This window comes from Mustela erminea, chromosome 1 (assembly GCF_009829155.1).
Source record: "Mustela erminea isolate mMusErm1 chromosome 1, mMusErm1.Pri, whole genome shotgun sequence".
Classification (NCBI taxonomy): Eukaryota; Metazoa; Chordata; class Mammalia; order Carnivora; family Mustelidae; genus Mustela; species Mustela erminea.
The window spans coordinates 207,220,519-207,246,060 of NC_045614.1; the positions used below are offsets into that span (position 1 = coordinate 207,220,519).

At 45.5% G+C, this 25,542-nt stretch overlaps 1 protein-coding gene across 10 annotated transcripts in view; it reads right to left on the reverse strand.

Annotated features, from left to right (window-relative positions):
- TIAM1 (TIAM Rac1 associated GEF 1) overlaps positions 1-25,542 on the reverse strand; it is a 383,887-nt gene that overhangs the window by 136,083 nt on the left and 222,262 nt on the right. For all 10 annotated transcript variants that reach the window (XM_032353687.1, XM_032353692.1, XM_032353699.1 and 7 more), the window contains one exon: positions 7,418-7,595. The gene's annotated coding sequence lies outside the window, so the exon portion shown is untranslated. The remainder of the gene's footprint in view (positions 1-7,417; positions 7,596-25,542) is intronic.

The window sequence follows — 25,542 nt, forward strand, 5'->3', positions numbered from 1 at the left end:
CGTTAAGACACCTGAATGTGTCTATGTATTCGTACGTTTTGCCAATAAATAATAAAAAGCTTAGAACAAGTGTCAGCCATGGTTCCACTTTAAGAATCAACATGTTTAGGGGCGCCTGGGTGGCTCAGTGGGACAAAGCCTCTGCCTTTGACTCGGGTCATGATCTCAAGCCCCACATCGGGCTCTCTGTTCAGCGGGGAGCCTGCTTCCCCTTCTCTCTTTGCCTGCCTCTCTGCCTACTTGTGATCTCTGTCTGTCAAATGAATAAATAAAATCTTTAAAAAAAAATCAACAGGTTCAAGTTTAAAAGAAGGAAAAGAATGATGGTGGCAGAACTGCGTGTAAGACAAGCAAAACTGTCTCCTCACACCCACAAGGAGGACCCTTCGCTATTCTACGTATCAAAAGCCTGCAAATATAAATTGACAGGCATATTCCCAACAACACATTTTTTGGTGAGGCTCGTTTCTGCCAACAGAAAAGCAATCAAGTTAAAAGCCTCAGGAGAGGTTTCCTAAAGGAAATGGCCCCAACCTTCAAGAATTACAGCACCTAATGCATCACTCCGACGGGCCTGTTATATTAATAGCATTTTTAGTAGCAGGATTCTTTCCAGCCGGCCAAGGTAGGAAAGAAGCCATTTTTATCTTCAGAACTAGAATTTAGAGATGAATGCCAAATCTCCTAAATCCTACCAAGAGAAATTCTCAGGGGGTGACCTAAACAGAGTCGGCAGGAAGTCTGAAGCAAGTCAAGAAAAATCAGTTGCTGGGGACCTGCTGAAATAGCCCTTAATTTGAAAACTTTTCCTGAAAGGTTGGTGAGAACCACAAGGGCTCGTGTGGTGTTGGTGGGGGTACATAGAAGTTAACAGAAGCATGAAAAATTAAAATTGCTCGTGGATGGGGCGCCAGGGTGGCTCAGTGGGATAAAGCCTCTGCCTTTGGCTCCGGTCATGATTCCAGGGTCCTGGGATCGAGTCCCACATTGGGCTCTCTGCTCAGCGGGGAGTCTGCTTCCTCCTCTCTCTCTCTGCCTGCCTCTCTGCCTACTTGTGATCTCTGTCTGTCAAATAAATAAATAAAATCTTTTAAAAAATAAAAATAAATAAATAAAATTGCTCGTGGCATTCAACTGACACAATCTCCTCTTTCTGAGACAACCTCTGCCCCACGGGAATGTTGTGCGCCTCCAGAACATGGGCGAACTGGAAGTTCTAATCCTCTGCCTGTACAAAAAGGTAAAATGCTAGCTTTTATCCAGTTTGTAATTTACATCCACACCCGGTCGGTCCCCGTGAGTCAGGAAGGAACTTCAGGGTAGAAAGCAGCTTTCAGTTCCTCAGTAGCCTCTACGGAGGCTAGCAGTGCTCAACTCCAGACAGGAGATAGTCAGCAGTCGTGTATTTTAGGAACAAAGCAGAAGGTGAGTGATCAGTAGTACCTCACCAACGCGATCATCACACTGTCGCGAGGTGAGAAAACAGAGATCAAGGTCAGAATGAAATGCAAAAACCAGGACAGAAATGAAAAAGAAGAAGAAGAAAATAAAAGAAATTACAAAGAAGAGCATCAGAATAAGAGTACTCAGCCTCTAGCCGGAAACTGTCTCCAGTTTTAAACTCATTAAAACTATCACTTCCTGATGCAGCATGATAGTGGTTCCAAATAAGTTGCATTTTCAGGGAGCACTTAGCGGGAGAGGGATTAGGCAAGAGGTATTGGTCAAAATTTTATCACAAGAACAACCCTCAGTATTTAGACCTCAAATCTGGCTTCTCATACTTTCTTTTCAAAGGTCTAAGTTCTGGCTACCTGAGCCAGGTAGGGCCCTGAGTCTGCCCCAGGGCCTTTGCCCATGCTCTTCTTTCTGCCTGCAACCGTCCTTCACTACCTCACTCACATTCCAGTTGGTTCTGACTTTGACTCAAATACTGTCTTCTCAGGGTGATCTTCCCTGACCTCTATCCAAAGTGACAGCCCCCCCACCAACACAGCTCAATCTTTACCCCTCTTCTTTTCTTTTCCTCCTTAGCCTTTATCACAACCATAACACAAAATATATTTCACTTACTTAACTTTTTTATTCTCTGTCCTTCCCCACCAGAACATAAGCTTCAGGAGGGCTAAAAGTTCTGCTTGTCTTATTTACTGCTATATCCTCAGTGCCTAGAACCCCGCCTGAAAGGTAAAAGGTGCTCGGCGGCAGAACACTGAACGAATGAATGACAAACTAAACTTAAACCTAGAATGTAGAAATTCATACAACCACAATAAAAAGGAGGTGAGAATGGGGTCACGACACAAATTAGGAACAAGACCACAGTGTGGACTAGAGAAGACCACAAAGTCAGACTTAACTATGCTAGCCCCTTCTACCAGATGTCTCGAGGACACAGCGGTCATCAATGTGCCCGTCACTCGGGCTCCCTTCCACCTGAAGGTCCCTCATCCCAGACCACTCGCCCCTGCTCCACTCTGCTCCCCACCCCCAATTACCTGGCCAAAGATTGAAGGCCTTGCTTTTGCCTCATTTCACTTCTTGCCCTCAATTCTTCCCTGCCTCCTCTTTTGAGAGCTGTCCCTACAGAATTCAGAGTTCAGAGCGTACCCCTCCCCATTGTCTAGGTGGACAGTGCAGATGTACTCGGCCTCAGAGACCTAGACAAAATGGAGGCAAGGGAGACATGGTGGCATGGTGGCATGCTGAGTAGGGGGTCACCTGCCAGTGGTGTGGAGTCAGAAAATCTAGAGTCTTGGGGCCAGAACTGAAGGACCCTAGAGACAGTGTGGCTTTTTCTACCACCGTGACCTTTCTCTTAAAGCAATGAGTTAAACTTTTCAGGTAATCCTAGTACATTCCTTGAAATCCACCAAGTTAAATACACAGTGAGTAAGTGAAAAAGTATCTTAAGGAAACTGATCAATAAGAACAGCCATTAGGTTGTACATCATCTGTACAATATCTTGTGAATCTCTAATTATTTCAAAATTTAAAAAGCAAAGCCTTAAATACCTGAAATAGTCTGGTTAAATGGAATTTCTCTTTAAAAGTGAGAATTTTTCAGGGCCGCCTGGGTGGCTCAGGCAGTTCAGTGTCCAACTCTTGATTCTGAATCAGGCCGTGATCTCAGGGTGGTGAGACTGAGCCCGCGTTGAGTTCCTTGCTGGGCATGAAGCCTGCTTAAGATTCTCTCTCTCTCTCTCCTTCTGCACCCCTCTCCACTCACACACTTGCTCTCTCTTTCAAAAAAATAAAAGTGAGAGTTCTTCAAAATGAAACATTTTAAAATCTGCTTTTATAGCTGAAAGCCATCTAAAACTTTCTAATAGAGTCTCAACAAATCAGGCAATAAAAAATAAGTGTGCTATCAGGGCACCTGGGTGGCTCAGTTGGCTAAGCATCCAACTCTTGATTTCAGCTCAGGTCATGATCTCCGGGTGGTGGATCGAGCCCCACATCAGGCTCCCGGCTCTACAGGGAGTCTGTTGGGAGATTCTCTCTCCGCCTCTTCTTCTGCCCCTCCCCCTAGTCTCCCTCTAATACATAAATAAATCTTACAAAAAAAAACATATGCATTGAGCATCACTTAGCGTCTCTATCAGGAAACACAAAGTAAGCACAGACCAGTGGTCCAAAGGGAGGTTAAACAGAGAGGTAGAGCTGATTAACTGGGGCGGCGCTTCTGTCTCCGTAAAGTAAGGAACGAAACGGAACTCGGCACTAGGACTGATCCTTCTCTGACTGATAAAAGACTGAAGAACTTGCGGCCAAAGAAAATAGCAACTGCCCAAATATTCCAAAGTGCAAGCACAAGCATGCTGTGTGGGGAAGTCAAAACCGGAAGAAGCTGCTCATGCAAGAGTGAGTTTCCCGGTTCCTCTCTCCCAGTCTTATGCGGAAGTACACTTCTGACACAGGTGAGCAAAAATTCCCAAGATGCACCCCATTGTTCTGGCCAAAGAACCAAGAAGAGTAGCCCCTGCCAACCAAGGAATGAGGGGGGTCACCGAGGAAAGAGAGCTGGAGAAGCCAATCCACCAGAGCTGTGTACAAATCCATACAAGTCCCGGGCTCACCTGTCTCAGATGCCCAATCTCAGACCCACCCAAGCAAGACGGTAAAGGCCCTGGGAGCTGAGTTACTACATAAAACCACTGCCCACCTCCCAGACTGCCAAGCAAGTGGCCTATGTGTAGGACCTGGCTGGGTCAACTGCCTGCTAAAGCAACAAAAAAGGAAAACCATTGTTTTCCAGATGATTTTAACAGGAACTCAAGTCTCCCAATATGACACTTAAAATGTTCACAATGTGTTCCAAAGAACCCAGAAATTCTAACCAGCTCTCCAGGGAAAAGGCAATCCATAGACGTTGATCCTAAAGTGACCCAGATGTTGGAGTAGCAAAGACTTCTAAATGATTGAATCACATGATTGAAACTGCAGGCCAATATATTCACATGCTAGGAAATGTACAAAAAACACACCCAAATTCATCAACGAAGTGGGAAAAAAAATTCTTCAATATTAAAATTTTTTTCTCTGTGTTCCCCAGGTGGCTCAGCTGGTTAAGCATCTGACTTTTGATTTTGGCTCAGGTCATGGTCTCAAGGTCATGAGAAAGACCCCATGTCCAGTTCTGCACTGGACATGGAGCCTGCTTAAGATTCTCTCTCTTCTCTCTACCTCTGCCCCTTTCCTGCCGCACACAAGTGCACTCTCTCTAAAAAAAAAATAAGGAAAATGTTTTACTTTAGAAATTCCCTCTCCAAAAACTAAAATAAAATAAAGCCACTACTCTAACTATGCTCCCCGAGTAAAGGTAAGCACTCTTGAAATAAATGAAAAGCTTAACTGTTCACAATGTCTATATAAAATCATTATGAACATCAATGATTATACAGGAGTAGAGAAACAGAACACAAATAAAAAAGAAAGGTAAGACCTGGACGACCCAACACAAATCATGCAAACTGTGTCTCTCATCACACTGTTACGTTTTCTCTGTATTACATGAGAAAACTTTCTAGTTCATAGAAAACCACCCCATGGCCAAGGTCTCTGAGCAGAGAGGAACAAACAAAAATACTCTTGTAACTTCAGACTGTTCAGAGGGAAAACAGCGACAGAAAGAAGAAGATACAAAGGAACTAGAAATAACCTCATCACCTTGAGAACTAAGGAGCCTATAATATTTTTTATGGTCCGGAAGTTGGATTTCCTCGATGAGACCAGCAGTTCAAGCAGTCCCCAAACAGAGACCAGAGTGGCACACGCTTTCCCTAGTCTTCCCATTCTTTGTGATCCAAGCCCAGCCTTGTGGGTCAGCCTGCTAAGGCTTACCCTGTTCAGAAGTAGATAATCAAAAAAGATCATTCTACTGTAGGACCAAACATCAGTGGAGCAAAACTCTTCTTACTCTCAGAAGTAAAAACTTCTATTTGAGGGAAGGCTGGGTGGCTCAGTGGTTAAGCATCTGCCTTTGGCTGTCATGATCTCGGGGTCCTGGGCTGGAGTCCCACATCAGGCTCGCTGCTCACCGAGGAGCCTGCTTCTCCCCCTGCCTGCTCTGCCTGCCGGTCCCCCCGCTTGTGCTCACTCTCTCTCTGACAAATAAATAAAATCTCAAAAAACAAAAAAATAAAAAACAACACTTCTATTTGAGTGCACAACCAAGAAAATGGTTTTGAGCAGGTTAAAATTTTAAGAATATTAATAATATGTTCACTTTCTCTCTCTCTCTCAATTTTAAGAATATTAATATGTTCACTTTCTCTCTCTCTCTCTCTCTCTCTCTCACACACACACACACACACACGTACACACACACGCACTAGACCTGTATAATAATTTTAAAAGCAATCATTCTGGATAGAGTGATTGTGGGTAATTTCAATTTTTCAAAACTTACACTTTTGGCGGGGGGGGGGGGGTATTTTCTAAAGTTTCTGCACTGAACCTGTAATTGATTTTAAGGAAAGGCAAATAAATAGAACATGTTAACATGCTTTAAGTCCCTGGGTTTTTTGGATAATTGAAGAGAGTGAGGATGTGGGCACTGGGCTGACAGCTACAACAAACGACACCAAACCCAAACTCGTAACAGATGGCTGGGAAAAATTACCTAAGGTAAAGAAAATACTATCTAGCTTGGATTTAATCATGCTTTCTCAACAGCACTTTGCTTGACCTCCTTACGTGGCGTCTGCTGCATGATTATTTGCACAGTGACACACTTGTCTTGCTTCGTATGGACCCCCTTCCCACCTTATTATAATGGCCTAGTGGCAGGGACCCTGCCGTACCCACCCCTGTCTTGGTCACCTAAATACACAGATCTCCTCAGCGGGAGTGTTCCCCATGCAGACTCCCTTAAAACAAGGGCTCTTCAAATACATAAAACATCAGAGCTCATTAGTGGGCCCAAAATGACCCAATTCATATCACATTCAAGACAAAAGTGAACTCCCAAAGCAAGGTTCCTCAGTCACTGGTGAGGACCTTGCAAAATCCAAGCATAAGGCATTTAATGATGCACAGAAATTGTAATTATTAATAATGTGATTTTTCACTCCCCTGAGGTATTTAAAAACTTATTAAAATAAACATAATGATCGCCCTTCTATGACTTGAAAACAGACCTCCAAATTTGCAGGAGAAAGGATGAAATGTATTTATTTCAAAGTTAAATTTGAAGCGAAAATCACAAGACAACAGATTGCAAATTTAAAATTAGCTTCTAGTGGGAGGTCTTGGTTTCAAGCCTGTTTTTTCTCTACTGGAGGCTGAGCCTGAAGACAGGGGTGGGGTAGGGGGTGGGGGGGCGAGCTAAGATTAAACTGAGACAAAGTTCTGAAAGTTTTTGCTAAATCTTTACAAACCCATGAGAAGTGTTTTGCCAAGTCACACGCAAACACCCCTAACACAAGAGACTAAACAGGAAAGTTTTGCAACAAATAAAAGATGATCTTTGATTTAGAAAGATTATTATTTTGACTGTATTTATTTTGCTTTTTAGAGATCACCCAAACCAGAAACAAAATATATCATTGTTTTGAAGTTCAGATTTGCAGCTAGGTTAGTCTTTTTCAAAATAATCCAATAAAAAGATGGCAAAGCTCAGGGATAAATTTAAAAGACCCTGAGGGCAATTCACAGGGGAGAGAAAAGATCTCATAGGTACCGGCTTCTTCTTTTCTTTTCTTTTCTTTTTTTTAAGTTTGAATGCTAATGCTTTTGAATTCTTAGCTGGGTGTAACGCTAATCCAAAGAAGTGGTTCCAAATTCTTTTTCCCACGAGCTACATGCAACCCAGCAATTCCAATTACACTAAAACGTATCAGTCCCACCACTTTGGAAGCGTTTCCATTGATTCATGCGGATGTATATGGGCTCAAAACGACTCATACAAACCTACCTTACAAGGCAACAGTGGTTCCCAGCCCAACTTGCCCCAAGAGCACTGTGGCATTTAGATACTGAGATGGGAAATGGCGTCAGGATGAACAGCGGCAGGGACTGGGGAAAGGGTCAGCACCTGCCCCTCGCGGAGGCCATCATCGTCTCCTGTGAGTGTCTGAGGATGTGCCGAAAACCTGCAAAGGACGGAAAAGAGAAAGGAAGTGGTCAGCCAGAACACAGAGCACGGGCCTTTTCCAAGGAGCCCATTCTCCTTGATTCTCTGACATCCATTCTGTGTGTGATACCAAGCCCCAAATCTAACAGCACAACCTTCAGCTCCAGGTAGAGAGTGCAGACATAAGCAGATCCCTAAATAAATACAAGCATAGCCCTATTTACGGTAAGAACCAGTCCTACAGACCAAATTATCATTTCCCCCTATTTCTATGGAGAAAAGTAGCAGCTAACAGAAACGGGTTGCTGTGGAATGATTCCCATGGCTTCCTCTTCATCTTCAAAAGGTCTCAACGAACAGAGATAATCAATAAAAGGAAACAAGGGAGTCTTGGTTATTATCCAAACAGCTACATTTATGACGAAAGTTGAAGAAAACGTCAAAAGACGGTGAAACAAAACAAAACAAAAAAACGCAAAACACACCGAGTTCATCGCATACATGTTCACAGCTGGCCAGACATCAAATTCAGAGGCAAGTCGTGAAGAATATGTACAGAAAAGAACTTAGTGAGATACCTAAACTGCTTTTTAGCACAGAAGATACATGGACAAGGACGGCTCCAGGAACAAGCAGTGTTTAAAAAAAAAAAAAAAAAAGATTAAAAAAAATGGTATCAGGGGCGACTGGGTGGCTCAGAGGGTTAAGCTGCTGCCTTCAGCTCAGGTCATGATCTCAGGGTCCTGGGATCGAGTCCCGCGTCAGGCTCTCTGCTCAGCAGGGAGCCTGCTTCCTTCTCTCTCTCTCTACCTGCCTCTCTGTCTACATGTGATCTCTCTCTGTCAAATAAATAAATAAAATCTTTTAAAAAAATGATATAAAAATGGTATTTTTTTAAAGGGGGGAAAAAAGCCTGCATTCTGAGATGAAACTGCAAATACTAAGGAAGAAAGACAGACTGGGGGTCCCGTAGGGAGGGGGTACTGCACCTTATCGCCCTCCTCCCGGACATCCCTCTGTGGGGCTGCCCACTGCCGCCACCCACTGCTGCTGGTTCCAGCAAGGTGTGAGCCCGGGGTGCCCAACGCTTTGAACAGGAACCCAGAGAAAAGTGCCTACTTTGTGGAAGGCAGCCCCACAGAAGCAGTCAATAAATAAATGCACACATCCACAGAGAACAGAACAATCAGAGAAGTTGCGATTCTTCCTTATCTCACAAAACGTACTATTTAACCTGAAGTGGGTGACTCACGCTTTGCAAGGAAGGGAGCCCGCGTCCTCAGCCATACCCCATTATTACCCTACAATACGTGCCCTTTCCATAATTCCCCCATTGCTAGCTTGTTCTCTCTCTTTTCCTAGGCATCCTCCTGAAGCTGTTCTCTGCGAATTTTCAAATTTTCAAAGCAGTTCCTGAATTGCCTAGGAACTGGCAGAAATTAATAAGCAACAGCCCATTTATATTGAAATGGACTCATTACGGTGCCAGCTGCCAATAATTTGCAAGGCTGGATTCTTGCTGGCAAATGGGGGCCCGCGGGCAGCTGCCCTTCCACCTGCTCCCCAGAAGCTGATAATGCATTTTCTTATACTTTAAAAGAAGGGCATATTCTACCTTCCAGAACTATCATTTTTCTCCATCTACAGCCTTCTAATTCCTGAGCAGAAGAACGATATGGGGAAGAGGGTGAGAGTTACAGGGCATTTTTTTTTTTTAATAAAACACTGCAGGAAAACAAAATTGAGTTGGTAGAATTTTTGTTTGATATGGGTGGGGGGAAAAAAATGTCCCCTGTGACCCCAGCCGTGGAATTGACCTGTGACGCGGATGAATGAAGAGGCTCATGGATGTCTGCAATCTGCAGACAGGCTGCAATTGCAACGTGCCAAGCAGTACTCGTTTTGCCCGGAGTGGTTGACTCCACCATGGCTCCTGAGAACGATTAGCAGACTCTGAGTTTTCTTCAAGAACTGCAAAGAATTCAGGTTCAATGGAAGGCAGCTATGCACCAAGTTCATGGCTGGGGGTTGGAGCCTCAGTCTTAATACCTGCATGAGGTCAAATCCTGGCCTCCCCACTCACTTGGGTGATCTGGGGGCAAACTCTCCATATCGCCCCTCTGCCACAGAACAGCTCCTAAACCACTGGGTTACCGTGAGCACTCAAGACCATGGGTGTTACATGACTAGCTTCACGCCTACCACGCCGTCAGTTTGCAATAAACTTTAGCTACGATTCCACCATTACTGGGCGTTTGTAAACTGTAAGAAGTTACACCATAGGAGGCCACTGTTCCTGGGACTTCCTACAAACAGGGTGCCGAACTCAATGAAAGTGGGTCCGTGTTATAAGTGGGATGACACGAGTCACCTTAAATTTGTTGCGGGGCAACAAGGGAGTTGACTCACACAGCTGGAAGATCGGATCTAGCCAACTCGTCACGGCACAACACCAGTGACGTAGTCACACGGACAACACCAGTGTGATGCAATCCGGCAACAGCAGCGGCCTGCTTATGTTACACTCATGGGGCATGAACGCTGACTGCACCGTGTTTTCCAGTCTCATTCTGATTCACCGTCAACTCCTACAGTCCATCTCTGGGTCAGGTGTCAAGCAGTTTTCACAGGGAAATGTGAGGGCTGGAAGTGGGGGAAGGAATTACCAAAACTCATCTCTGGCTTCATATACTTGACAAAATGGACAAGGCGGAGGGGTTCCATGGCCCCAACCTTCCAGTCTGAGGTGAGCTGACAATCTGACAGATGTCAGAAATACTGTGTCCACGACAGTGGACCCATAGCTTTTCCTAAAAAAAATCTCCCAGACCAGAAATTTCTTTTTCACCTTCAAAAAATACTCCTAAGGAACATCCTATCGTTTTTTAGTCCTTGCAAGTTCCAGAGACCAAAGTATATAGAAAAAGGGACATTGTACATGCCCTCAAAATACCCAGGCCCGTGCAGCAAGCTCTCGTACTTATGTGACCCTGGGCAAGTACAATCAACAGGAAAAATGAGGATGTAAGATTATCAACCTTACCTACCTACCGAAAAAGACTGAAAATCAACACGAACCATTATACAAACTATAAAATGCTACCTAAATATGTTAACTCTTAACTCTGTTCATTATGACTTCACTGCCCAAAACTGTTCCACAGTTAGTGACATAATGAGAATTAGTGAAATAATGAAATAATGAGAATAAGTTTCCCCTTACCATGAACCTTAAAAATGAGTAGCAGAGAGAAGGGGGTTATAGAGGTCTTGGATCAAAATCCTGAACAAGTCAGAATCCTGAATGCTTATTTTAAAAGTAATAAGCACCAAAAAAAATTTAGTTTTCACTATTCATACTTAAGTCTAAAAATCTGTATTGGATGGATGGATCAGTGTAGGGTACTGAAAAATTTTACATGATTCAAAAATTAAAGAAAATTCACTGGTCATCTTTTTTACATATTTTTTTTAACTATTTATTCAACAAAGGACTCAGTAGTGAGGGACTTTCAAATATATACAATCTAGGGGCACCTGGGTAGATCAGCCACCTGAGTGTCCGACTCTTGGTTTTGGCTCATGTCGTAATCTCAGGGTCATGAGATTAAGCCCCACATCAGGCTCCTTGCTCCCTCCCTCTCTCTCTGCCCCTCCCCCTGCTCGTGCGTGCATACTCTTTTGCTCTAAAATAAATAAAATCTTAAAAAAAAAAAAAGATACATAATCTAAAATAGAAGAAATTACTAACCCCCCAAAACCCAAAAGAAACCCAAAGCATAGAGGGAATAAGGGTAACCATCATACCCTATCAAGCTATGCAGCCAGTTCTATTTATAGTAAGCTTTATAACAGCCAACTCAAACTGAGAAAACATGGCAGTTGTAAAATTCACAATTCCTAATCAAATGGTCAGAAGAAGGATGAATGTTCTTGGTACCAAGACCGGACAGAAATTTCCACAGTGGTTCTCCGAGGTCACTTTGATGATAAGCAATGCTCTGGGCCATCTCCTTCCGCATGGGCTCAGTGACACACTTCACAGCAATGTGTCTTCTTGAGGAATGATTAAAAAAGAAAACCATAACTCGGTAACAGAAGTTCTGAAGAAGTAGAATACTGCTTAAGCGTAGAGAGGCTGCATAACCCTCCAGGAAATTGTCCTTAATCCCTGTTTGCTCTCCAGAGTCCTGAGGGGTTGGAAACGTAGGGTTGGGTCATGCGACAGGATGGCCACCCTCATTTGGCGTGAGGTGAGGGATCCATCAGGAGAGAGCTTGTCCACTCTACCCCAGTGAAGATGTGCCACACCTTCCCTCCCAGGAGAACCATGTGAGGACTCAAGACAGGAGCAAGATTTTTAGCACAGATGGACGGGTGATGACAGGGGCTCCAAAGACCTACTCCCTAGAGCGTGGATGACGTGGCTTTGACCCAACGGTGTTTTTGCGACAGGTAAAAACAGACACCCTTATCAGTTGAACAAAATCCCTGAAAGTTCCCATATCCCAACACCACACTAGTTTTGAGCAATGCTGTTTCCTAGTACATCCAATTGTATCCCAAGGTAACTGAGGAAACATGTTCATAGAACCAGTATTTTCAAGCCAGCTATAAGTCAAGAAAGCTCTACTAAAATAATAACTTTAATTTTAGAACAGTGAATCTTTGGCAATACTTAACCGACAGGTTCAGCAGGGACAGACATTACCATATTTCATAGGAGTAAAGTCAGTGTGTTTCAAAGTGAAGTAACACGTTCTACCCCAACTCAGCGCGATCTACCATTTATGGAATGCTTACTATCTGTCTGGCAGGGTGTCAGTGGCTTGAGGCCAAAATACTCTTCTAAGTTTCCCTTGGTTCTTGGTGTTTATTGTCTTGCAGCTACGGCTGGACACTGGCAACGGCCAATGCATCCAACTCCAACATTGCATCACTCGCTACGGAACTCCCTCCCAGCTTCGTCCAAGAAAGTCTGGAGACTGCCAGTCCCAGAGGGCTGTATTCCACAGCTGGCCATCCAATCTCCCAAACGCCCCCACGGACTGGCCCAACAAGGGCCCAAACGAGGCCCAACTGACCAAAGTGGATTTAACAACTTCTCCAGAACTGACCACGAGAGCCATATGATTTCTCAAGAATCTAAGTAGTATCATTCCCACTAAGAAATGGCGAAGCTACCAAACACTTGAGCATTCCACCCAACATCCAAGAGGAGTGACCATGTGCTGTGAGAGCCCACTCTGCTCCAGGCTCCCAGATCCCAAAATTCTCAACTTCAAGTTTGAGTCATGTCAGAGAAGCACACCCATGTCACTACAAGAGAGAATGAAACATCGGATCCCCAAGGATTATGGTAGAGGAGCAGACCACAGTTAACGGCTAATGCTGAAATCTGTCCTTCAGCATTCCGCCATGCTGGGCCTTAACTTACCAGGTGTTCCAGTGAGGGAACTAGGTGTCCGTGAGAGGACAGTACTCCATTCAAAGTGCTTCCACAACCCCTGTGAGACCCACCAGAGTGTACAATCCCTAAACTACACACCAAAATTATCTTTTCCAAAACACATCAATCGCCTTAGTTAGATTTCCAACAACGTCTTTTCCGAAGTCCTGCCATCCAGGTTCCTCTCCCTGGGCAGACCTGCCTCCTGCTCCCACACAGCTGTATAGAAGCCTCCCCAGGGACAGGAAGAAGCCCCAGATCCCAAAACTACTGGGACAATGGGTGTGGGTTAGGGCAGCTCCTCTTTCACTGTCAAAGACGACAGCTCCAGAGGGGGACTTTGGTTCTAGTTTTTTCTGGCTTTCCACGCCTGCTGTTTATAACCAGGAGACTGACTGAAGGGTGGGCCTCCATTCTGAAGGACACAGTTGACCAGAAGGGCATTCTAAGAGTAGGGACTTTTCAGACTCAACCGCCGCTGGCTGACTCTACCACCTTCTCCAGGCCCTCCCAGGTGACCCAGCGTTGTGAAAGGGTAACCTGCCATTCCCCTGCTGATCTCCAACCCCTAAAACCTGGCCTCTCCCTTCCCCTGTTCTCTCACTGAGCAGCCCAGAGGGAAGTCTTTGGGCCCGAAATGTAATCGAGCTGTCAAGGGGTCCTTCCTCCTTCTTCATCAGGAAGCGGAGCAAGATGTGGTCGCCCTGGCGATTTGGTCCCATTTGCCACCATCCAGGCACAGCAGTTCCGTGACCTGAGCCGCCTCCCCCACACTGCATGGGAGGGCCACTCTGTGAGTCAGGGAAGAGCTCCCTGGGGTGAGGCCACGCACCCCAGCAGCCCTGCGGCAGCAACTACGCCTGCCAGCAACAGGGCCCGGGACTGCCTTCGACACAGAGGGGAGAGAAAATACCACAAAAGCCCCTGTGGAGAGGTTACCAGGCCGGGAAACCCCAAATCCGCACTGTTGGTCCCTCACGCTCGAGCCTAAAGGGCCCATCAGAAAGAATTGTGTCCCCAGCTGGTAGCCATTCCTGCTGCTGGTGGCATCTGTGTTGGCGGAAGCCATGCCTGAGATGGCAAAATCCTCCCAGAGGAAATGGCTAAAGAGGTTTCAGTAAACCAGATACTAAAGACGGAGAGGAAGGAAGAGAAACTAAAAATATTAAGAACGTATACCTGTACGTATTAGATTAACAATGTAACTTAGTGACCAAAACTCAATGAGTGAGTATGAGGGCAGGAAACACAGCTGCCTTACGGAAAAAGGACACTTAATGGGTCCTGTGCAATGCCACTGGGAAGGGGACATCAGGAATACTGACCCTGATACGTGTTTAGGTGGTAACAGATAAGGCTAAGGAAAACATTTCAGCGCAGCGAAGAATCTTCCACTTCAATGTCAAAAATGATTTGTGACAAATTTTTAAAGGCATTCTTCCTAAGGGTTTTCAAAATGGGGTTGATTCTTTACCTGTAAGTCCCCATCCTCTAAAAAGGAAGAAACCGGGGGCCCCTAGCCACCCCTAGGTGGCTCAGTCGGTTAAGTGTCTGACCCTTGGTTTCAGTTCAGGTCACGATCTCAGGTCCTGGGAGCGAGCCCCACGAAGGGCTCCACATTCAGCGGGAGCCTGCTTCTTTCCCTCCTTCCCTCTCTCCCTACCCCTCTCTACTTGATCTCTCAACTGAATAGGTAAATAAAATCTTTTTTTAAAAATAAGTAAATAAAAATAAAAAGGAAGAAACTAGGGCTCATTTATGAGACAAGACTGACAGGACAAGGTTCCACATGGCTTGCATCTCAAGGTAGTCCCAGGCTACTCAGCGCGAAATGCTCTCGTTTTAAAGTTAAAAAAAAAAAAAACAAAAAAAAACCCACATTTTAAATGACCTCAATTTTTTATCTGCACATCACCTCCAACTCTTTGGCAGTTATAAAACTAAGACTACACAAGCTCCGGCAGATAAAACACAGTTCCTTATTTCACTGATTCTAAGAAATTCTAAAATTCTAAGAAAAACACATTTGTCACTTTTAACATCTCTGAAATTCACTGTGCCTTACGGTCGCTATGGTGCGGTGTGGTTTCAGAGGCGCCATTTTCTTTCTTAGAGGTACACAAAACAGTGGTGTGCCTCACAACAGACAGCATCTTATGAAATAGAGCATATAAAAGTAGATCTTAAATAGTTACGCTTATGGCTATCTAAAAACTCCTTGTGAACGGTCTGTAGAAGAGCCTTCACAATTTTGCTGACTGCGACTAACCGCTAACTCAACCAATATTATTGAGCACCTACCGTATGCCCAGGATATGGGAAGAGACCATGTTCCTTATGATGCCCCAAATCTGAGTAAACAATGGTCACCTCTCCACTCAGCTGCCAAGGCTCACCTGGTCTTGTTAATAGTGAATGATAAGAAGAAACAGGCTAATTTGGCCAGGAGAAGCTGTCATTTGAGCCTGGTCCTGATGGGCTAATAGGATTTGGTTTAGCTTGTGAGGATGGGAGGAAATAAACAGGGACAGGAGGGAGTGTGGGGGAAAAAGGGGGGGTGGGGGTGGGGGCAGAACTTTCCAGAAAAAGAGCAAAGGGCTGTTCGCTAAAAGCATCAGTCCAGTGTTGCACAGACGCAGATGCACAGAAGGGAGCTGGAGGTGATAAGGCTTCACAGATGGGCTTTGGCGGGGGACACTGCACAAAGGAATCAGACCTTCTGTGTACTGGAGTCTGTGATGGGATCTTATCAGCAGAGGTACGCAATGCAACACTTGTCCCCAGCCCACCCTGGCTAGCACGGAAGAGAAGGCGGAGGCTTGTGGCAAAGGGTCAATCAGCCCCTGGCTGGCTGGAGATAAGGTGGCTTAAACCGGGACAGAGAGAGCCTTGAGGTGAGGAGGATGGCAGGCTGAAGCCACCGGGACTCAGTGGCCACACACTGATCCATCAAAAATGGGGAGCGCAGGAAAAAAAAGAAGGGAGAGATGCTTCTGAAGTTTCTGAAGTTTCTGACAAAGAAGGTTGACAGTAACACCTTCCACCATGAGGTCAAACAGAGCACCCGATTCTGAAGTTTTGCCTTTGAGAGGGGGGCATGCACCGTGATCACACTAGAAATATGGCGTCCCTTCCGTGCAGACACAGAGCGACAGGGCTGGAACACACGAGCACGGCACCGGAAGGACGGAAGGAAGAAGGAAGGGGCTAGGAAGTCGGTGGGAAGGATGGAGGGAGAGGTGGAGACCCTGCCAAACAGCCGAGATCAGGAAGGATTTATGGAGACACAGATAGGGGCCAATTCCACCGTATAATCGAAGAACTTTAAACATATCCCCCCCACACACACACACTCTCACACACACAACCTCTGATGACCCGTGAGAGGCCGAAAGTTTAAACCATTATCTCAAGTACGCCTTCTATGGACTCAGCCAATGGCTATAATAATAAATGGATCAAACAGCATCAGTAACACAAAAATAAAATGCTGCCTCGGGCTCTGTGCCATGAAGTTAAAATGTAAATCAGATTGGAGTTCAGCCCCCAGAACTCTCCAGGTCCCCAGGACACCCACCACGCTCCTGACTCGCCCTGAGATTGGGTTCCCCACTTAAATAAGATCGCCGACTACAAGGCTGAGGCCCCCAAGCCGCGCAGATCACAGGGAGAGGAGTGTGAGACGCACACAGCCGTGTATCAGACGCTAGCGCAAATGGAACATTTGAGCACAACTGCCACCCCTTCTACACGAGAGCAAGATGGCAAGAGGACTGCAGGCCTCCGGCCACCGTCGGGTTACACTGCAGGACTCTGGGGTCTGACGTGTGACAGTGGGCTCAGAGCCATGGCAGAAAAGACACGCACTCACTTTAGGGCCACAAGCAACTCAAGTCAATCCAACCTTCCTGACCATCCACTTCTTTAAATGAAGAGGATAGGTTCTAGAAGCTTCTGCCCACCTTACACTTGAAAGGAACTCCATGTTAACCTGCTTAAGTTAAAACCTGCATCATCATTGGAACCGTCAGGAGAGTCTCTTTCCAGTAAACACATGATGCAATGAAGGCAAAAAGTGCCAGTCAGCTTGGCCCAGAAATGCAAGATGGGGGGCGCCTGGGTGGCTCAGTCAGTTAAGCAGCTGCCTTCAGCTCAGGTCATGATCCCAGGGTCCAGGGATGGAGCCCCACAACATGCTCCTTGCTCAGTGGGTAGCCTACTTCTTCTTCTCCCTCTGCCTGCCGCTCTGCCTACTTGTGCTCTCTATCTCTCTGTCAAATAAATAAGTAAAATCTTGAAAGAAAGAAAGAAAAAGAAAGAAAGGCAAGATGGAACAACCAATTCTTACTTCAAATGGTGTAAGATCTTTTCGCCTGAATAACAACGAACATTCATCCTAACTGAGTTAAAAATTGGGAGGGAAATGAAAAGCACATGAAATGGCTGCAATCTTGATTTTTTTTAAAGTAGAAGGGGGGAAAAAAAAAAATCAAATGACTTTTTTATGACTATTCCCTGTAGTCAAAAGAGGATAATCAGCCCCTTTCACATAAAGACGGTTCCTGGGAAACCATGGGAACAGCCCTGAAACAGCGATACATCAAAGTCCCCGTGCAGAAAAACCGATACATAAAATCGCAAAGCAAATCTGTTTCTCATATGACAGCAACTAGCTTAAAAAGCTTGACATTCATTGCCAAGTCGTATCTATGAGACCACACACAAAGCAAGCAGAACAGACACCGGCCTGCCTACTAAGGACTAGCGAGTGCACTCCTGTCCAGGGCACTACTGTGCCAATGGTTTTACCGGCAACCTCATTCGGCAAAGGAGTTCTGAGCATGCCCACCTCAAACAGCATGGAAGCGTGTCCTCGCTCGTTTAACTAACGTGTCGGCCACATGCATGAGCTACTGTTCAAACAAACGATGCACATTTTACCTTTGTGTGTGTGTGAATAATGTGCATCCTTCATGGGACCCCAACAGAAACACACAAAAATTTAAGTGCCCAAGACAGAGAGAAAGATAGATTCTGAAGTTTCCTTCTCACGCCCTAAGGAAAGCATCCCGTGCATCCACACGACATTGGAGACTACTGCTCTAGCCCAGAGAACACTGATCTGGAAACTGAGAAAAGACGGCATGTGGGAAGCTCACAGGAATGCCTCCCGGCCAGGCCACCTCATACCGGCTTGAACAAAACCACCTGGGGGACCTATTCCTTTCCCTGCCCCCTCCTGTCTTGTTCCAACTTGGTCCAAGCTTGCAATTTCCTCCAGGGACATGGTGGACAGGTGGGGTCTGCAAGCTGCGACGGAACTCTCCAGAAGCAGAAGAAACGTCATTATGATAAAAAATAATAATGATGAAAAAAAAATTTTTTTTAATTAGTAACAAAAACTAACCCCAAATCTGTTGGTAAGGTTTGTTCTATAAGCCTCGTTGACGAATTCCTCAGTTTCCCCAACTGTACAATCTAAATTCCCCCCCACAGCTTAGCCTTCTTGTGAAGCAACACAGTAGTGTCAAAATCTCCCAGAATCTTCCGGAAGAACCTCAGGTGAGAACGTGAGGCTGCTCTGAAGTTATGGAATGACAGGACTAGGTGTCCTGGGGGCCATTACATGGTGTTTCCTGCAATGAAGATGTTAGGCAATATCCCTTCACCAGTGCTTGGTAAGACGATGCCATGTGTAGGAAAAGGAAAATGATACAGGAAAGAGGGACTCCTTTTTGCAACCTGCTCATCTCCACCCCCAACAAGACAGCACAACGACTGGCCAGGAGGCAATAAGCAAAAACAGGTTCCCAAGCATGGCTGCACTTTTTGGTGTGGGGGATCTCAGACAGAGCCAGGATAAGTAGCCAGTGAGTATCAGTTACATAGTCCAGAAGTAAAAAAAAAAAAAAAAAAAAAAAAAAAAAAAAAGGCCAGCAATAACAACGCACAAAGCAAAAACCCATTTTTTAAATAGATTTGAATGAAACTTTGGTCTTCCTAGGTGGGAAGAAAAGGTTTCATCTTCTGGAAGAAATCCTCATTCTGTCTGGCCAGCTTCCCATCCAGAAAACCACTTGTAGCTAAAGGAGCTCCCACTTAGGAGTTCAAATGGCCTTGGCCTCCCATCAGCATCCACAGCCGCCCCAATCCCCAACCCCGGCCGCCTGCCATCAAAACACGATTCCTTCCCCTGGACTCTGGGCACGTTACAGATATGCCTCTGACCCCAATGATAGGTCCTGCCTGTAGCCTTCCACCAAATTCTCCATATGGAGAACTTTTCTCTTTTTTCTCTTTAATAAAACTCACTTCCTTCCACCCTCCCACTACCTGAACCTCGGTCTTCAGCACACATCCCTCTTTGTAACCCCCTTCTGGACCCCTCCATGGGACTAACCAGTGATAGTGCAAACCTGACACACTATTTAGGGTCAAAACCTTCCACACTTAAGATTCCTCCCAGAAGGTAGCGCGATTTATCAATGTAACACAGACTTTGGGTTCAGTCAGATCTAGCCCTCAACTGTCATCCACTGTCCTTGTGACCTTGAACCGGTCACCTATCATCCCTGTATACCACTTTCTCCAACCACAAAATGGGTCATTTGCCATGAGGGCTTGTGCTGAGGATTGAGGGAATAGGTCTGGAAACACTCTTTCTTGGTATTTCTTTGGGACTTCACAAACATTCATTTCTTTCCTTTTTTTTTTTTTTCAAGATTTTATTTATTTGTCAGAGAGAGCGCGTGCACATGTGTGCACACAAGTCAGGGGGGAGGGGCAGAGGGGGAAGTAGGCTCCCTGCTAAGCAAGGAACCCAATGTGGGACTTGAACCCAGGACCATGGGATCATGACCTGAGCCAAAGGCAGACCCTTAACCAAGTAAGCCACCCAGGAGTCCCCATTTCTTTCTTCCCATCTTTTCCTTCTTCCCTTCTTCCTCCAAAGTCCCTGACGTACTCTCTATAGCCTGCTCCTTTGCTTTCTGTCCTTCACACTAGGTCTCCCTGCCTTTAATCCCCATCACTAATGTCCCTCTCCGCTGCCCACCGAGTGCGCTCATCACTGCAAACCCCAACTAACACACTTTCAAGAGGCACGTAGTGTCCTTCCAGAGTCCAGCCCCTCGCATCCCTGCTCTGCTACCGGACATACCAACACGCCCGGCGCAGCCAGCAGGGAGACTATCCATCGGGATAAAGGGGAGTCTTTCTAAAGAGTCACTATGACTCACAGATTTACTCACGAGGCTAGTGAGGGCAGAGGAGCTGGGGCAGGCTGATAATGGAATAAAATTTTCACTATCTATGATTTTGTAAGGTGAAAATACCCATCTTTTCCCCAAAATAAAATGGCTCATAGAGTGGTTGGAAGTCAATTCTCTTTTTATGTTGGAGCGTTTTACTAGAAAACTGAGCAAAGCTCTGGTCTTCCAAGATTTGTTTCACCACTTTTCTCCGAATGCCCAGTTATCAGTTACTGGAACACTTGTCTGAACCCTTCTCTTCTAGGAGGATCACCAGTTCCTGGAGGAAGGGATTACAGGTTATTACTTTCCGACATGATGTTCCATGGCACACGTGTCCTATGTTAGGGTACTCTAGAGAAAGGGAACCAACCAGTAGGATGCCAATGGATGGATGGATGATGGATGGATGGGGGGGGGGGGAGAAGAATGAATGGAGAGACAGGTATTTTAAGGAATTGGCTATGCAATTGTAGGTGTTGGCCAGCTCACAATCTGTGAGCCGGACTGGCAAGGTAGAGACCTAGAGGAGAAATGCTGCTGTTGTCTTGACTCCAAAGGCATCTGGAGGCAGAATTCCTTCCATCCATAAGACCTCAGCCTTTACTGTTACAGGGCCTTCAAGTGATTGGATGAAGCCCATCTACATTATGGAGGAAAATCCACTGTACTCAATCCCTACTGATCTAAATGCTAATCATATCTAAAATTTACCTCACAGTAACATCTACACTGGTGCTTAACCAAACAACTGGGCACCAGAGCCTAGCCAAGTGAACATACAAAATTCACTATCATGTGTCCGACAGACTTTTTCTCCAATACCTAGTAATGGCATCAATGTCAACCAAAGGGACAGAAAGAATTCAAATTATTCCGCCAAGAAAGTTTACAACAGCCTTTTCAGTAGTTGTTCTTGACCGACCCACCAGATTTGAGCTCTAAAATAGATCTACTTTGACGATGTTCCTGGTAGCCCCAAGTTCCAAGGCATGAGGGGGTCACTGACGACAGTGGCGTCACTTTCTTGATGTCATCTTTGCCACGTATTTCTAAGAACATTTTTTGAAGATTTTGTTCTTAAGTAATCTCTATACCCAACGTGGGATTTGAACACTCCTGAGATCAAGAGTCACTTGCTCTAACAACTCAGCCAGCCAGGGGCCCCTGTCACAGATTTCTAGGTAACTGCGTCCCTCTGAGCTTATGTCTGCTGGTAGCCAACATCATCAAGAATTATGGCTCTCTTTTCCTTTTTTCTTCAATATGGAAAACAGTATCAAAATATTATTTGCAAACTGGAAAACACAAATACACCGGCCCCCACACTTCTAATCCTCTCTTACCCCCTACCCCACTGCATAATACATAAATTACAGAGGTCCCGGGTACACAAGCTTCCCCATGGTGACTTTTCTGCTCTAGCCCTGGATCTGAAATCACCACCCTCTCCCACCCCTGAGCCAAGACTTCAAGCACACAGCAGGGTGGGGGTGGGGGGGGTGTCCCCAGCATGTCCTCAATTCTAATGCAGCTGGGCTTGAAGTTGCACTTGAAAACCCAGTGATGGGGAGGAGGGTCGGAATGATTGTTCAACACCCTCCTACACTCATGACTAATGCATCACGCTGGGAAAGCAAGTCCTCCGAGCTAGCTAGAACTGACAGGGCCACATTTAAACCAAACCAACCCTCGGAAGGCTCAGGCGTCACTACAGCCCTCCCAAGACCTAAGCGTGCCCCCTTCTGAAAATATTCACCTTGAGAGAAAACAAGCTGAGAGAGTTGGTTTGGGGGGTCCTAATTCTGCTTTTCCATAGGGTAGGAAGCTGGATTTTTTTCAAGGACCAAATCAAAGAGCACTCACAGTAGGTATGTAACGGACAGTCGTCTGCGAGCACCAGGGTAACTTGACAACTTGGGGTAAATCAGTTAATTTCTCTATGGCTTCTTATTCCTCCTCAAATTCGGCACCTTGGGCAGGTGCCTGGTGGGCTCAGCGGGAGGAACATGGGACTCTTGATCTCAGGGTTATAAGCCTGAACTCCCACGGTGGGCGTGAAGGTGACGTAAATAAATAAAACTTTAAAAAGAAAATTCAGCACCTAATAAGCGCTTCCAAAACGCAGAAGAGGAACCTGTTGGGGGTGTGGAGGATATAACAGAGCAGGGGGGGAGGTCTTGTGTCCATCATCGATGTAGGGATTTGCTTTTCCAGTAGTGATTTTCCATTCAAAATAGCATCTCTGAGAAGGAAGAGGGGATTTATCAAGTGCATTCATTAAATAGAGCTCGATGACCAAAATAATATCAGCCTTCTGGTTCCACCAATGTCTCACTTGAACAAGCTCAGGGAAGCGGGGACTGTGTGTGGCCTGAACTAATGTTGGCACCAGGGGGGCCAGAACCAGAGCCACCTGCTTTGTTCTGTTTCTCTCACTCCGTCCCCACACTCACAGGAACAGACTGCCATCTGTGCTGTACCCGCTCGGCTCAGTTTTCCAGAAAGGTAAATAAGATCATGACGTCTCTCCTCTAAAATAAAAATCCCTCCGATTATTGCTTTCAGAGACGGATCTCGATTTTTTGTAGCTTTTAGGACTACAGATCAGTGTGTGCTCAGCACCCTCCCTTGCTGGTTCAAGATCTCACAGGGATGCGAAGATGGGGAAGACTTCAGGCTCCTGAAACAGCCCTAAAGATCCTTTGGGGGGGGGCACAGTTCATGGGGAGGGAAGGGATGAAACAAAAACCAAAAACGCAACGTAAGACCCAAAAACTAAGTACCTACCATGAGCTCAAAGTACACGAAAAATGAAGGTGTGACGAAATAAAATTCTTTGTGCCAAGAGAATGTTCATGTCCCTAATATTCTTTACAACGAAATATATGCTCTTCACAGGGCAAGGTAAAAAAAAAAAAAAAAATAGATTATGAGACTGTACACAACAGGACAGGATGGCAGTTTAATGGGACTGCGACTTTTTTAAGCTGAGTGTTATGACTAGTCAGGGGGAAAAGGTGATGATCATTTTGGTATCTGAATCTGTAACCGGAAGACTGCTTACATCCTTAAAAAAGGAAACATTTCCAATTGTAAGTAACATGTCTACGTCTAGAGCATGAAACTTGACCATGAGAAAAAGCCAGGTCTGCATCTTCCGAAACGTGTCGCGCTCATTTCTCAACTCTACCCCGTCTTCCGATATGTGTACACACTCCGTAGAAACACAGGGAATGTTCACAGGTGCCTGAAGAAAAATGCATTCCATGGTCAAAGAAGGGAATCCAAATTCTTGCCCTTCATTTTTTTAACCAACTTCTCGAACTTTCTTCATCATGAAAACTTTCTTTTTTTTTTTTTTTCTAGTATCGATCAATGGCCTGTGAGACCCTGAGTGTTTTGTGGGTTCGTTCTAATTGTGGGGAATCATCTAACAAAAATGGGCTTGTTTTTATTACTACAGATTCAGTCTTCTGGCCAAATACAGAGCCAAGTCACTGAGGTGTTTACTTCATTGGCAGCCAATTCTCGATATCGTCACCAGCACTACCCACGTCAGGCAGCACTCCCTTTCCACTTTCTATGTTTCTTTATCCAGACCTCTCCATCAAGCATAAAACAGACCATGGGAGAGATGATGATGACTAACCAGGCATCATCCTTGGCACTCAGGCTTCTTACTCACGGGGCATGGGTCAGACCCACGCCAGGTTCAGGTGTGTGTTGGGGGTGAGAGGTAGTGGGGTAGGCACACATGTGTATGTTATCCCATACTGCGGTGCGGGCTTTAAAATAAATCAAAAGAAGGACAATAGTATGTGTACCCCCACCCCAAGCCCTTTTCTTTTCTTTTTTTTAAGATTTTTATTTATTTGACACAGAGAGATCAGCAGTAGGCAGAGAGGCAGGCAGAAGAGAGGAAGGGAAACAGGCTCCCTGCTGAGCAGGGAGCCTGATGCCAGGCTCGATCCCAGGACCCTGAGATCATGACCTGAGCCGAAGGCAGAGGCTTAACCCACTGAGCCACCCAGGCGCCCCACGAGCCCTTTTCTTATAAGGCCTGGGATATAGGAGTCAGAAAAAGATACAACACATGGCTTCGCGTGAAATACTACCGCAGGAGGAAAGTACGAGTTTTGCAGGTGATTTCTCTACAGCGGCAATACCCAGATTCGGAATTAACAGCTTCTTCCCACTAATTATAACTAACACCATCAACAACCAGGAGCCAAAATTTCTCATTGTGGGCTTGTTTTGTTTTCTACACAGGGCATCCGGACACCTTGAAGATGTAGCAACGACCTGTTCAAGAATAATTTGTAATACGTCATGCCCATTTAATCAAGAAGACTCCACCATCTCCCTCTGGGGTTCAAGCAAAAACAAATCGGCTCCATGCATCTCGGAAGGAAGGAAAACACAGCCATGTTTCAGGGAGGAAGCCCAGCCGCATATCCACGCCACCGCCCTCCCCGATTCCATGACATTTCCGAGAAACACGGTTAACTGCTGACATGGGCCCAGGCTTCGGGAGAGCAATCATTTCTTGTTGGGACTTGTGCTGTTTGTTTGTTACGTATGTTCGATTTATGATGGGAGTCTGTCAGCTTCTTTTGTTTGAACTTGACACAATGGGAAAAGCCCTTAAGGGTTCATTATTAATCTCAAAATGAGATCTGAAACAGATCATGAACAGGTCTTGAGCAATTGTGAAAGACACCCAAAAGCACCCGTCAAAATGAGAATTGTTCCCAGACAAGGAGACCTTCTCAAGCTCAACTGCATTGCATTAGCCAGTAAGTGATGGGACTGAGAGATTCGTGCTCAAAGAATGGACTTCAGAGCCAGGCAGACTTGGGTGGGAATTTTGCTTCTGCTTCTGAAGACCTAAATGGTTGTGGAGAGTCTGTTCACCCACCAAGCCTCAGTCTCCTTGTTGGTAAAATGGAAATATTAACAGTAAATGAGCAATCCATCGGAAACCACTCGACCAACTACTGTCTGACCCAGAGAAGTGGATCAGCAGATGGTAAATGTGGGATCGCTCACTACAGCCAGACATTGATTAGTAATTGCAATGTCCACGCTCCAGTACCATAATTAGACGTTTTCAAAAAAAAAAAAAAATAAGCAAATATGAAAAGATTATCTGTGAAACTGGTACCCGAGTGTTTTAAATCTCATTCCTTACGGACTGCAATGAAAACTCATGATGCTTTCACAAGGAATACTCAGGAGGGGCATCCAATATCCCTCTTCACTGA